This window comes from Styela clava, chromosome 9 (genome assembly GCF_964204865.1).
Source record: "Styela clava chromosome 9, kaStyClav1.hap1.2, whole genome shotgun sequence".
Lineage (NCBI taxonomy): Eukaryota > Metazoa > Chordata > Ascidiacea > Stolidobranchia > Styelidae > Styela > Styela clava.
Genome location: NC_135258.1, coordinates 7,809,196 through 7,823,784, shown reverse-complemented (window position 1 = coordinate 7,823,784; position 14,589 = coordinate 7,809,196). Strand labels below are relative to the sequence as shown.

The following is a 14,589-nucleotide window of genomic DNA, read 5'->3' as shown; positions in this document are numbered from 1 at the left end:
ACACAATCTTGCAACGTCTGTAGCGAAAACAATGAGTTATCTATCCGTTATGAAGTCATCGATAATAGCACTACAACAGCTGTCGTAATATTATGGAAAACGAAGTTCGGCGCAAACGCACAGTTCAACTTTTGAGTGAAGTAATTGGACTGAAGATAAAACGTCACAGATTACGTCGTCGACGACTCATTTAATTCTGAGACGAATTATTTGAAATTTCCTCCAGTCTCAGATGGGGCTACAACTGAGTTGAAAATGATCGATCTTTATGAGGAAGACCAACTGAAATGCGCTTCAACTCTTTGAACTCTAGATGCCGGTATTCCGGTTTTCCCGAGAACGTCTTCTGACCCTGAAAGCCAGATTTCCGGCTTTGGCATCCCGTGTGAGTTATGCCATTTTGAAACCTTATATCTCGCGAACCGTATATTATATTCAGATAAGTTTTATATTGTTTTAAAGACAATTCTAATATGGAGATAAAATGAAAAGCTTTTAAATAAAATAAAATAAAAACTTCGATTTGTTCTTGTTTTAACCTAATGCAATATCGACACATTTGTAGAGGTTAAACACAGCTTTCGAATGGTACCATTAGATAGAGTTTATGATGCACCAGTCAAGTTGTATAAGCAATTTTATTCAATGTTCTCTAATTTGTTAGATGTACGCTGCGCCAACTTGACGTAAACGACTTTCCTTAATTACTTTACGCAGCGACGTTACGCAATTACGTTACTTATGAAAACACATATCGCTTTCCCTCGCAAGCGTTTAACGTCGTAACTTAAACTGTGTATTATTTGAACTGGTACTGTTCACCCAATGCCTGTTCATCCATGCCGAACCTTTAATGGTGTCTACTTAAAAGCATTCATTGCGGGATTTGCAAAAAGCCTGCAGAAAACTTGCCTTGTGTAGAAATATTGAAAAGCATGTACTTTATATTGTAATGGCGTGGAAAAAATTCCATTTTGAATTTGAACGAGACGAAAATGCGTATATTGAGATTCTCTAACGTATTTTCGCGTTGCTGTTGTTCTGTTAAAATAAATTCAAATACTGTCTAATGCAGGGGTCTCAAACTCGCGGCCCGCGGGCAAATTGCGGCCCGCAGGATGATAGTTTGTGGCCCCTGCCTTGGTATTAAAGTTTAATGTTAGTGCGGCCCGCAAGTCACTTAGCTCAGTTAGCATGATTATTGCTTTCAATATAACAGCGCTTCCCAAACTGTTTTCCGCTGAACACTAATGTTCCGCGAGCATCTTCCGAGTGTGGCGTGGGAAAGAAATGGCGATGGCGATCTGAGAATCATGAAGTTGTCGCCCAACTGATCGTTTAAAATCGCGTCACCGTCGGCCTAAAGTGGACTAACTAAGTTAGGGTAGTTGCATTTTTGGTAACCGTCGGTTTAGCTTTTTGACTGTTAATTTCATTATCAAATTTACAGTACTTCTTTTGGTTTTGGTAACCATTCGAAACCATTGGGAACCCCTACATTGCATCGTTTTCTTTATCAATTTAACCCTTTCATTTTTTGGTGTTCCGCCAGTTGATATAAAAAGTGTAAGTGTTCCGTGGCCGAAAAAGGGAAACTCCGTAATATAAGATATAGTCACGCAGGACAAAACAAAATATTTTATCATTTATCCCCTGAAAGGAATATGCGGTGCGGTAACCTACCAGTACCAAACCTGTAGGCCTGATATTCGATCGCGGGACCGCCTGAAATAATTTAAAAACAGTGTTCCATGATTTTGACGTCACATTCACTAACGCTTAGATTCATCTTGATAAATTGTAACCATGTTTCCCATGTGACAAAACATCACTGTCCGTCGGCTAAATGCTTGATTGAAACATCAGCGCAACAGTTATTACAAGATGGAATTTTATAATTTCGCACATCCCTAAACGTGTCCTTGGAAGTGAAGTTTCAGTAAACAGAAAGGTTGGTGATGAGCACAGACAATTTCAAAAAAATGGGAAATGCAATATTTCTTTGTTGAGCATAGGAGCATCCCGACATGTTTTATCTACACCGTTAAAATTGCAGTGCACAAGGAATACAATTTAAACGAGTTGCTAAGCTTTTATTGTGGAAAGCGGCCCCCAAGTAAATTGAGTTTGAGGCCCCTGGTCTAATGTCTGCATATTTCAACATCATTCTATAGGGATTCATAGACGTGTGAGTGCACCAAGGTTGCTCATCAAAGAACGTGATTCTTGAATCAATGATTTCATAAAATATGCCTAAATTTGTTTCCAAAAAAATTCTACAGAATATCAAATTTATACATTACTGAGGGCAAAATTATAAACCTTTCTTGGTTCCCATCATTAAATTTTTTAATACGGTGACATCAAACAAAATACTTTTTCGCGATTATGCTCAAATATAACTAAATAACTTTTAGCTAAAATAATGAACTGGTTCGAGCAAAACTCAAGTTTACGGCAAGCAATTAAAACAATTTTACTTTATTTTACAAGAAATTTGTTCAGGCGCACTCTATACATCAATCTTGGAGGAAACAAATAAAACTTAAATTCGCACATTAAAGCGAAATTGCCAAACAAATTGCATAAATGTGATGAAAATAACATTTATTTTCTCTGAATTTAACTACAGGAAACTCTTGCTGTGTCCGTGTAAATTATCCGAAAACTGAACTGTTGGTTGGTAATGTATTTGTCTTTTTTAGTAAATTTTTTACAAAAATGCCGCACAGAAACGTTATTGTTGGAGTCATTTGAATTACGTTTGTTTCAAAGGAAAAGAGTAAAAACCCCCGAAATATTAGTAGTTGTAAAAATACGTGGACGGAACGTAAATATCCAAAGTAGGGCGGACAAGATCAAATCTAACAAATATCTGAATTTGTAAAAAGCTTCACGCCACCTAAAAGTTTGTCTTATATTTGTAAATTGTAATTCATATGTATATACCAGAATAAGCAAACACTAAATTCATTGACAGGTTGAAACTCTCATCTAAGATGGTGATAAAAAGTATAACTAGATATCTTTTGCAGCTATTGTCGAAATATTTTCAGCAAAAAAATGAGTTTTTAAGAACGGGAACGCCTTTGACTTTTTTCAGCAAGAATTATACGCATTAACTTTGAGCGGAAACCAATGAAACTAAAATTCAGATATTAAAGCGAAATTGCCAAACAAATTGCATTGATGTAATAAAATAGCATTTTATTTTTCTTGAAGAGTGAACCATCGTTGCTTCCGTGTAAATTATCCGAGAGCATTTCGCAACCCCAACTTCTGAATTATGCGTAAGAAGGGAGAGTGCACAAACAATATGTACCAATAAGTAAATCCTATGCTGGAACCTCACAGGGAATTTCGTTTTTGAGTTATTTACCGATTATTCCTGCAAATTAATGAGAATATTATCTGTTACACTTTTCACAATTTTGCGGTGATGTGCTACTTTTCCCTGTCTATATTCTACATGAAACGCTGAAACTTATAGGCAAGTCCAGCAATTTTTGCCTTGCCCAACAGTTAAAACACAAAGAATATTCACTTTGTTATTGTTATTCTTACTCTTATTTCTTATACGTAAATTTCGGGTTTTATAGACACTCAAAGGTTTACCTATTATATTAAGGCACCACTGCCATACCGAAATAGACAGAAATATAAAATTTATTATACAGCAAAGCAAAATGTCAAAGCAGCTGAATGCAGAGAACAATTCTGACATCATATTCATGAACCTAGAAAAGTACACAATGACGTACTATAAACATAAAGTCAAAAAAATGAAAGAATCCTATGTAGAAAGCCAAAAAATCAACCCCGCCACCGATAACGGGCGAGCACAATCTGCAATACTTAAATGTGGCGGAGGTGTTTTTCTCTCACATTTTTGCATTGGTGGCGTGTTTTTCTACAAGAGATCTAAATGTCAACAAGAATTTCTGTTCACAAGCTAAATAAATTTCGTATTTCTTGATATGACAAAACCAGCCTGTAAATTCTAGTTAGTTGTGAAAAAAGACGTTTCGGGAAGATCAAAATCTGAGATCTGCTAGTCTTCCTCAAATCATACATATGCGAAATTTTTTCATTTTGATGACGTCATTACACAAAACGTCAAAGTGAAAAACAAATTTTATAGAGCCCAATCACACGAATTTTCAAATATAAAAAAAATTAATAGAATATGAAAAAGCCCTCCAGCGACAACAACAATTTTGAACCACTGAATATTTCAAAGCATTGGTTAATTTTAATTTTTTTCACAACATCAATAACAAGAAGAATTCTAGCAACAACAATAATGTAACGAAACGATCCATAGGTTTGATTTGTGTCCAATAAATTGCTTGGTAGGCACAAAGGTACTTCCGAGGTATGTGCACCAAGATGGCGCATAACCTGAACATAGTATGTGTACCAGGTTAGGTTTACCAGGTTGTGCGCCATCTTGGTGCAAATACTTTTGGAGTGCCGAAACAAATGTAGATTTATTTTATGGGTTGTTTGCTTGCGATTGTAAAAACGACAGGTCGGGTTTTGTTGGCCAGATAATTCTTCTAGATATGAATTTGTCAGAATTTGTTGTTACCAAATCAAGTATATTTCTCAAATGACATTGGTTCACGAACCATTATTCCTAATTAAAATCATTATTGCGCAAACTGGACAAACTCCCACGTCACCAAAGCTTCTCAATCTTGTTGAAAAAGACAAAAGAAAAAGGTTTCAAATTATTCGAAATGGAACACGTGTAACACGAAATAGAATATTAGAGAATTAATAAAGGCCTTTTTTGTCATATTTTTTTGTTGCCTTACCACATTTTGCCTTACCACAACCATTTGCATTCAAGAACGTTTACAATAATCGAGAATACATTTCTATACCTTTGAAATCCCCTCATCACAGACAGTATTATAAGAAAGACACCACATTATGTGCTTTTTATACTGAGTAAAAAATTCCACTTTTCTTGATAATTGGACATGTAGTGGACATAGTGATCATTTTGTTGTTATGTTGTTCTCAGTCTTGTTGTTGTTGTTGTTGTTGTTCTTTGACACGTTTTGGAGAAATCGCTTTTATCTTTGATTACTGGACCAATTGCTTTGAAATTTTCAGTGGTCAAAGATAGAATTTTCTCCAGAAGGCTATTACTTTTTTTTCGCTATGACGTCATCAAAATTATGCGGCTCTACGTGTCCATATATTTGAGTATAGCTCTCTTGTTTCATTTACAGTATAACTGAGACTACACTATCGACAGAGATGGAAAACCTTCTTTCAACGTTATTGGCGTTGGCCATTGCACTGATGTTTCTAGCAGGAACATCTTACGGTTAGTACCTATTAAATGAATTCAGTAATAATGCACGGATAGAAATATTTTACAGGCTATAATAAGACAAGCGAAAACAGCGGCATAGATAATAGGTGGAAATGTCCCAAATATAGCTGCCATCACTGCAATTTCAACAACTCATTACTTATGGAATATTGTTTTCGCCAAGTTTGTTCAGGCAATGACATTAAACAACATGATGCGCAACTCCGGCATTTTTGTCCGAAGATCGTATTCGATAGCACGCTCCAATGCACATACTTGACGAGACGAAAACGAGCGGATGTGTGCTATTTCAAGGCGTAGCACGAATGGTGTTCGTGCCTGCTTTGACAGTTGTTGTCGATTTTAATGATGTTTTTGAAAGTTGGGGTAAAAAGAAATCGGTAAAAGGTAAGGTGAATACTATTGTTGTATATCACACCCGGGCATCGCACTGTTAAGTACATGTGGGAAAGCCAGCCTTTGTCAAATACTACGAAGTTATTAATTCAGTACGGTACGTAGTTGCCCATTTGCCGAAATTACATATTTACTTACTCCTTATGGTTTCAAATAGTTCATGCACCTCCAGTTAGATTTTTTTAATCAGTGAGGATATATACTCATTGTTGATTGCTGCTCACTGTAACATACTATTACACATTCACTTTTATTTGCGTATTGAATCAAAGTGTTAACAAGTTCACCTAACATTTCACTCATACCGGTCTATATTGTATAGTCTGATTTCTCAAGTATTTGGAGCCACGAATGCTTGTAATTTTCTGACTAAACCCTTTTATTAGTTGGTTTATTTTCCAAAATTCAGTAAAATATTTTTTAAATAAAACACGAGATATTGGATTTATTAGCTTTTCCATTCTGAATCATATAGACTGCTTTATTTATTCTTAACGAAAATTAATAAATCTCCTCTCTTTCTTCAGATGTGAAAGTTGTGGACAAACCTGTCTGAGCATTGTGAGACTCTTGCAGCACAAGAGGCAATAGCAGAAATAGTAAGTATATCAATCAAGAAATTAAGCCGACATAAAGCAAAACTTTCAACTATTCGTCTAATCTCAATTTCCTATTATTTATTCACAGGACAACTATAGCAGACGGGGAGATATCAGAAGTCTGGCGACATATCAGTGACAGTGTGATTTCAAGAAATATAATGCAATTGAAAATAGAAAATTGCAATAGAAAAACAACCTATGGAGGCATGCAAAGACATTTGACCCTCCGGTAGAGTTGTGTATGGCCCCCACATCCTGCAGGGCTTGAGGAAAATAACTAAAAATTCCAAAGCGTAAGATTGCATAAGCGGTCTTATTTGTAAAAAGGCACAAAGCACTCCAGACATACTTAAAACAGCTTTGGAAATGAGGATTACGGGTACCTCACTGCACCTGTGTTATATTTGGTTCATCAACTTTTGGTAGTACTATAGAAGAAATTCCGGAAGGGGTATAATCATCATTCATGATAAAATACTATCATATATTTTTTGAACAACTTCAATCTAGACCAGGGATCTCAAACTCGCGGCCCCAGAGAACTTCCAGTGCGGCCCTCGAACGCTTAACAATAATTGTAATAGTATTTTGGAAGTTTTTTTTTTATCTAAATGTAATAGATTTTTCAAACCTTCTAAAGTGAAATTGATTATTCACACAGAAAACAATTTACTGAAAGTAGTTTTGGAATATTATTTTTTTTGTCCACATTTTGACCCAATTAAGAATACACATCAAGCTAGCAAAAGAATACTTGAATAAAACACTTGAGTAATTAAATTAAACGCAAAGTACACGAAGAAGGTGGCATTTTCGAAGAAAATGGGATTGGAACATTTCTGCTCTTCACAAAATTCTGAAGCACATTGTTTAATTTGTCATATTTCCATCAATACAATCAAAAAACACAATAAGCTCAGCAGTCAATATGACAAATTCGAAGACCAACTTCGAACAGAAAATTTCCATGTGTTTGTATATTAATATAATTATACAACGACTTAGTTACTAAAAATCAATATCAATAATAATTCAAGCAATCCTATGCCACGCAATGTAGTGCGAAATGTCTTGTCGAAAAAATCTGTCATTTGTTTTTTTACTGATCTATACATGAAATGATAAAAGTAACTTTTTTGCATTTCTGGAATTAATTAAACATTCGTAAAGATCCAGATAAACCCATGATCATGTGGCCTCGTTAGTTAGAGTTGGTACTATAAAATCATTTCAGACTGGCCTTAGTATGCTGGTGACACAAAAAAGATGCCAAACGCCAGGACGAATGTAATTATTAAAACATTGAGTTTATACTGTAGTATTTTTGTTAATTTTAGGTTCATATATTTAGATTAAGTTATTTTTAGTGTATGTATTATTCTTTCCTTATTCAAAGCTTGTTCAAAAATGATTTTGATGGTTGTACATAGAATTTTACGATTTTTTATAATAAATACTGTAACTTGCAAATGTTGCAATAATAGTGGAATGCAAATATTAATATGTAATTGCATTTGAAATTAAAGAAAATAATAAAACTTAATCCAACTGTTTAGTTGCATCACAATATATGTCACAAACTAAAACTATCTTAAAAATATCTTTTAAGTATACATTATCAAAAACTGTTTGCGGCTCTTTTTACAATTTTCAAAATGCAATGCGGCTCTCGAAAATCCATGAGTTTGACACCACTGATCTATTCTAGACGATTCAAGCATTGCTTTGGGAAATTATATCACTTCAATTAAATTGAAATAATCTCGCTATATCAAATACAAAATCGTTGCTATCATAAAGGTAAACCAATTCAGCCACTCGAAATATATTGGCCTTCACAAAGCAATGGAGGCAAAATTGAGAGTTCATGAGCTATGAACATTTGTTCTTTTCTTTGTCTTGAACTTTCCATACTCCACAGCCCCTATTAATTTTTTTTAATTTTAATTACCATGTGATGGTCATATATATCTTTAACTTGTATTTTCTGTCATGATGTATTATCTCAATGTGCCAAACTATTAATTTGTGTGCATATTTTGCTTCCAGATGACATAAATGTATTGTCACGTTTATTACCTCAGCTTGGAGTATTGACAAGAAAAAGGTGCCAGTAAATTAGGTAAAAAAATTTTCAACTCATTGTTATAATCAGAATTCACAATCAATAGGAATTATAAACAGCCAACAATCAGTGAGAATTATATGCGAAATCCCTCAGAATAAATTTGTCTAAAATCGGAGGAAGGCAAAAAATATAGGTAGTTTCCATTCACACAAGCATTTCAAGAAGACTTGCTCGAGCCAAACTAAATGAGCATCGTCAGGTGATCGGTAAGGCTGCAAGTTGAATTTAACCCTGCAACCTCCTGCATAGAAGATAATATTAATTAGTGGGCTATGAGCTAAATTCCTAAATTTAAACAAACCTATCTACGATGCATTATGTACCAGCAATGTTACCTACGATTAACTGAATATGTAATATGTCTAATAAATTCACCTACAAAAGCAAGTTCGATAGGTGCAAACTTTGTGTTATGGAATTGTATCGCAGCACAGTTTTGTATGACACCCTCTTTAAATGAAATTTCAATGATTAAGCGCAAACATTAAAATTACTAACTTTGAACTTTGTCATTATCTGCAAAATGTTCCACACAAATCTTTCCGCTATCGCGTTTGTAATCTTCTCTGATAAAAAAAAAACGTCTATGATGTCCAGAATTGCTCTTTACAGCTTGCCTGTTATTCCAGCTTTCCAAGTAAGCAAAACTTCTTAGCTATAGAGATTATTTTGTTTCGTTACAGGCGCAAAAAGGCAGGTACTACACGTAAAAAAGACGCCCAGTAGCAAAAGCGAGCGGAAAACGGACGCGAAAGGCGACGAGAAATATGTGCATTGGAGCGTATCATGAAATACAATCTTTTGCCTGTAGTCTCATGGAGTGACGTCAGAGTTGCCTATCATGTTGTTTAATGTCATTGGTTCAGGCGAATGTGGTGAGAAAACATTGTCATATTTCAAAATCAATATAAATTTCCCTTTGTCTTTAATTTTATTTTGCTAATTACAAAAAATTATGCTTATATTTTTAGCCACCATAAGATTATATTAGAATATCCGTTTGGACGCGTCGTCGTGTGATTAATTTCTAAAATTAATTATGTTAAAACTGTTTGAATATCAGAATAAACTAAAACTTGATACAAAAATATTTCATTTATTTTTTTACCAGCTTGTAAGACCGACGAGGAATGTTTCCCCAAGTTGTCGTGTTACGAAGGAGATTGCTACTCGGACATTCCAGGCTGGAGCTAAAAAGTAAGAAAAATAGATTGTAAATGAGTGACTAACTTATTGTAATATTTGATGTCGTACATTTTATGTTCAATCTAGCATATATTCCGACTGTTTCCGAAAATATATTTTTATCTCTTAGTGAGACCATTCACAAATAATCTTTTTTATTTTCCAGGCTCAACAAGATGGACGTCATGCACGGAGAAGGAATAGTTTGCAGACCAATATAAATATTTTTTGGAATCGATTAAAATAAAATGAAATAAATATCATGTTCTGTTTTGTTTCAAATATAGACTCTTCGGGTTTGACAAAAATAGATCTTTAAAATGTCCTTGTTTGTCAATGATCTACACCAGGGGTGGCCAACCCGCAGATCGCGAACAGCATGCGGCTCTTGCCGCCGGTTTTATGTAGCTCTTTTCGCCGTAGGTATTATGAAGAAAACATAACTTGCAAACTACGATTCATCATGTTTCGATTAAACATGTTATGATTCATCATGCCTTGTTTTTTCACGTCGAAGTTAAAAGAGCGCTTTCAATCAATTCACCTTGCTACCTTCCATTATTACGTCACAATCATTTTTTCTCCGAGACACCACAACGGCCGTCGTAATCGTATGGAAAGGGAAGTTCGGCGGTAAACGCGCAGTTTATCCTTTGAGTAAAGTAATAAAAGTTCAGGTAAAACGTTACAGATTACGTCGTCGACGACCAATCAAATCTGGGACAGATAGTTTGAAATTCCCCCTAGTCTCAGATGAAGCTGCAACTGAGTTGGAAATGATACAACATACATCTGCGAATCTGTGTTTTCGGCCCTGAAGCACGTCAAAAATTTAATCTGTTCTGACTGGCACCCACTTGAAAGAACTGCTTCGATTGGCTATAACGACATACAAGCCAAATTTAAACAGGATTGTTCAATCCAAGGAATGCCAGAAATCCCACTATGTAGCATGCATAATGATAAATGGCTTGTAAACTTCTGTCATAATCACGTTGGTTTGTGACATTTACAGAAGATAGAATTCTAGCAGAGCTGAATATAGATATATCTGATGTTCGTGTGTGTGTGTATTCTTGTATATGTTATGGCTCTTCGCGGTAATAAAGTACAAAATGCGGCTCTTGGCCTCTGATTGGTTGGTCACCCCTGATCTACACTTTACTTGGAATCGCACGGATCCGCTCTTGAAGTGTTGTAATAATCAGCGAACCGCGACTAATTTAATTTGTGATAATCAGCGAATAATTTAATAATGTTGTAAGCGAGTTCGATGCAAACGGAAACCTTTTTTTCAATTTTAAAAGTTTGTGCGAAAAAACAATAAATGCATTGATGAATAGCAAGTGACGCGTCAAATTGAATATCAAAAATAGATTTCTATTGATTAAATAATCTTTAGGACTTTGTTGGAATTTGAGTTTGTCAGATCAAGTTGATTTCCTGAATGGTATTGATTTACGAATCATTTTTTGGTACGTAATCATTAATATGCAACCTGCGTATTTCTTGAATGTCAACCTGACCCAGTGATGAAAGGGTTAAGAACTGAATTCTATGAGAATGTCTTTATGAGATAAAACGCATATCGAAGTGGCACCGAATTTTAATAGCGACTGCTGCTTTATTGCAAACCAAACTCTATTAGTGACATCTTGTCGCTGTTTTGGATCTGATGGGTAGTAAGTCTGCGTTCCAGAGACATTTGAATGAATCCGTTGACGTTTTGAAAATGCGTGGTCCGTAATGATGTATTCAATTCTATATATTATATAATATCGCCTTTCATATTTTTCTGCGGATTTGTAATAAAATTAATATTTTATGACATAATAAAAACGACGTGACACTTAATCTTAAGCCAAGGGTGAGTGGAGTGAAACTTTCACCTCATGCTTTGATATTTAAATAACTCGCCCGATATTCTTTCCATTTCGGAAGATGAAAGGAAATTTCATTTTGTGAAAGGCCAGGAATGTGGCATTTCAGTGGGCGTCCGTTTCTCTTTGAGGAAGTTTATATAAAACTAAACGTCGAAACGCTTGCTCGAATCACAAAACTTCTCCACACCAGATAACAAACAGTTAAATTTAAACAATTTAATTGACAAAGTTATCATTAAGTGTATTGGAAGGGGATAGCGCGAACGCAGTCCCCACTAACAGAAATTACACGACCGAGTTATCCACATTTGGGATAATCGCTAGGGTCAACCTGGCCCAAGTGCAATGGCCAAGCCTCGCCTAGGCAGAACCGCCTGCGTGATCGCGGTTGACTGCCTCGTCAGGTAAGTATGATCTTTTGAAGCGAGTTTTTGATCATGGACCAAGCGTTTATGTTAACAATTGTGGTGCGAAATACGGGAAACCAATCAACGCGCGCAAAATGTAATTCTCTTCTCTTATCTCACTCCCGAGACTCTGTCTCTCTTATTCTCACGGCCGTTCTCGCCCCTGCCACGCCTCTATTCAGGTCAGCTTGTCGCGTTGTTCTGATGTGTCACTATATAAACGCTCCTTTTACATGCCAATATCATATAATAAAAGCATAATTGCGTAATTTCTCATTGATAAAATCATAGGTCCATGATGTTTCCCTGTAATCAATGCCTTCCATTAAAACATCGTACCTAACTAGCGTTTATCATTTGGATAAATTTTAAAGGTCATTCTGGAAAATAAGTAGCCTATCACTGCACGTCCTTTATTGTTTGTAAACAAAAATTTATGCAACGATTAGCAATTTTTAGAATATCAGTTATATTAGAAACTCGCGTTTGGAGGCCTCCGGCCAGACCACTGTTACAGTTAAACTTGGCAATTACAAATTTCGGCGCTCCGGAAGTATGTGTACCAAGATGACGCACAACCTGAACCCTAACCGGGTACACATACTACGTTCAGGTTGTGCGCCATTTATTGCACATACTTCGGGAGCTCCTAAGTTTCAGAACCCCCCTTTGAAAATTCCTGGCTACGCCCCTGGTCGCCACTATTTTATTTATTTCAAATTTTCTGTGGGCTCTATGAGATTTGTTTGTCACTTTAAAGTTTCGTTCCGTGATCGCATTATAGCAATCTGGTGGGCAGCGAAGTCTGAAGTTTTTTGATAATGAAGGCTACCGGCACTATAAAAGGTTTGATACTACTTCGTTTTGGCCTCTGCGTCCATATATTTGAGCATTGCTCTCTTGTTATAATATGTTTTACGATATCGAATGGCCCATTACAGAGTTAGGTGACCATTACAACCTTACATTTGTTTCATCTGGCACGCTGAAGAATAGTTTTTTAATAGTTTTCCAAGAACTTCCAGGTATTTCAATAACCCTTTATGTGAAAACTGTATTTGGCAGAATACATACCAAATAACAAAGCTTCTAAAGCACAGAAAGAACCATACAAAATTTTACCAATTCCGTCACCTCACAGCACAATTTACTTTTAAATAGGGGCCGAGCTGGTTATTTAAATGATTGTAAACTCAATAAATAGAAGTCAAAATACTTTTTCATTTATGGTTAATTGACAGCAAACAAACGACTGTTTACGGAATTTTATAGGTAATTTTTGGACATCTCATATTGCGGGATAAAATTTAGTCTGCAGAGAAATTCGTGTTACCGAGATAGCTTTGTTTGGAATTTTCTTAATTGCTGTCTTTTCCTTTTATGCCTGAGGTATCAAATTTGCTCTCAACCAAAACATAAAAAAACAAGATATTTTTGCATTTACGTCATATCCCCCTAATCCCCATGACAACTAATTTTACCTAGTTATGATTACTTAACATACAATAAATTAGCTAGTGTATTTTCGACAATTTTTCCCACAAGTGCACCCGATAAGACGGATAAACCATGTAAGTAGAGTACCACGGCCTTCGCCGATTACCACACCATGCCGGTTACAAGAATAGTTAGTTATTTGTTTCAGATGTGTGGACTTGATAGTGAACGTGGATAGTGGAGATAGTGGAGGTGATAGTCTACGGCGATAAGGGGACCAGCTAACCCAGGGGTGGGCAATTACTTTTGTGAGTGAGCCGGATACAGATAATAGACTTGGTTACTGGACCGGATGCTCAATAGTGTTGTGACGCCGGGAAATCCCGATCACGGAATCATTTTGATTAAAATTCCGAGATATAATAATAGTAGTGTTATTCTAAAACGTTTTTACAGTGCATTTCGTAAATTAAGTCGTCAAAATTACTGAATTGGAAAAATTACTGACTTGGCGAATATATTCATATTATATTCTTTGAATACCGCACATGTTTCATTAATAATTAAGCAGGCAGCTTTTGATTGACACTTGGCTATGAAAATATACTTCTATGTCCATTCTGTTTCGTTGCTTAATTGCTTTTCGCTCAGAATAGAAACAACGGCACGACTTTTAAACAATTCAACGTAAACAACGATCATAAACAAACGTCTATAAGTTAACACAACTATGTATCATCGACTGGTGTGGTGAGCCAGACGGATAAATGAGATACATTACGCCACAAAAATTAAGAGTTGTCGCGCTACTCATCATTTGAGTAATCACATTACGTCACATCTTCCCGTCAAACAAGAAATAGCATATTAACACAAATATCATTAATAAATGTGAAATAAAATAAAACATTATCGATCAATACCCATATCTGTAAGGTTTTTTAACAGTGCGTGTAGATCTGCGAAGAGGGGGATTTGATCTATTACAATCATAATTATAATTCTTTGTAACGGGTTGGAACTCATCAGGTCGCTTGTATGCCTCAAATGCCTTCGATTTCTTCGATAAAGACCACCATCTTCAGTTTGGACTAAATAAGATCTGATGTCAACTTGTCGTTCAATTCTACCTTTGCGCCATCTTTTCCCACGTCCTGGCTTCATTCTGACCGACTGGCCCGGGTACAATTTCATCAGCTCC

At 35.7% G+C, this 14,589-nt stretch overlaps 1 non-coding gene across 1 annotated transcript; it reads right to left on the bottom strand.

The window, feature by feature from the left end:
* Positions 1 to 11,792: 11,792 nt before the first annotated feature.
* Positions 11,793 to 11,956, bottom strand: LOC120340260 (U1 spliceosomal RNA). Its single transcript, XR_005569309.2, has one exon. It is a non-coding gene; the product is annotated as a U1 spliceosomal RNA (small nuclear RNA).
* Between the last annotated feature and the right edge of the window lie 2,633 nt (positions 11,957 to 14,589).